Raw genomic sequence first — 1,188 nt, forward strand, 5'->3', positions numbered from 1 at the left:
AACATTTTTATTGTTATTTATTATTTTCTGTATTTATTTGTAATAACATTATTTCTGTTCTTTCAGTTATTTATTTGTCATTTTTTCCACCACGTATTTATTTCCATATTTAATTATTACCGCATTTATTTTAACAATTGTTTATTTTTGTATTTATTCTAATATTCTTACTCGTATTTTTCTCTCCCATGTATTTGTATTATCTTGAACTATTTTAGATTATTGTTTTTAATTATATTTATTTCCACATGTGTTTATCTCCATAAATATTGCCACATGTATTTATTTCAACAATTGTTTATTTATTTATCTTTTCTTTATTATTATAATACCATTGGTCAGTGCTGCTTATTTATATTTGTCTCTCCCCTTTATTTTCTGTATTCGTTTTTTGCTATTTTGTATGCTTTTCACCTTGTTTTTGATTCTTTCATTTTTTTTAAATAAAAATGTTAAATTGTTAGATTTTTTTTAATCACATTTCCTGTCACTTCAGTTTTAATTTATTCCGTTTTTGTGTTTTATTGTTGTCACTCATAAGTGATATTTGTTTCAGAAGAAGCCGTATATTATGTAACATCTGTTTTAATGTGTCTTTCAGGTCAGCACCACAGAAGTTATAAAATTTCAAATGGTGAGTTGTAATATTTTGTTCACACAGCTTTGTTTATTTCATTTTATATATTAAAGCAGATCACTGAATATTGAATTGTTTACAATATTCTGTATTTATTGTCCCTTATATTTTTATCATGTCATAATATGTGACCTTGGAGTCTTAAGTCGCTGGGGTATATTTGTAGCAATAGCCAACAATACATTGTATGGGTCAAAATTATACATTTTTCTTTTATGCCAAAAACCATTAAGACATTAAGTAAAGATCATGTTCCATGAAGATATTTTGTAAATGTCCTACCGTAAATATATCAAAACTTAATTTTTGATTAGTAATATGCATTGCTAAGAACTTCATCTGAACAACTTTAAAGATGATTTTCTCAATATTTAGATTTTTTTGCACCCTCAGATTCCAGATTTTCAAATAGTTGTATCTCAGCCAAATATTGTCCGATCCTAACAAACCATACATCAATGGAAAGATTATATATTCAGCTTTCAGATGATGCATAAATCTCAATTTCACAAAATTGACACTTAAGACTGGTTTTGTGGTCCAGGATCACA

General features: G+C 26.2%; 1 protein-coding gene across 1 annotated transcript in view; it reads left to right on the top strand.

The window, feature by feature from the left end:
* The window catches only part of LOC107726568 (signal recognition particle 14 kDa protein-like), a 9,453-nt gene that overhangs the window by 2,580 nt on the left and 5,685 nt on the right, over positions 1-1,188 (top strand). The gene's annotated exons all lie outside the window — the stretch shown is intronic.

This window comes from Sinocyclocheilus rhinocerous, unplaced genomic scaffold (genome assembly GCF_001515625.1).
Source record: "Sinocyclocheilus rhinocerous isolate Xijiao unplaced genomic scaffold, SAMN03320098_v1.1 scaffold1930, whole genome shotgun sequence".
Taxonomy (NCBI): domain Eukaryota; kingdom Metazoa; phylum Chordata; class Actinopteri; order Cypriniformes; family Cyprinidae; genus Sinocyclocheilus; species Sinocyclocheilus rhinocerous.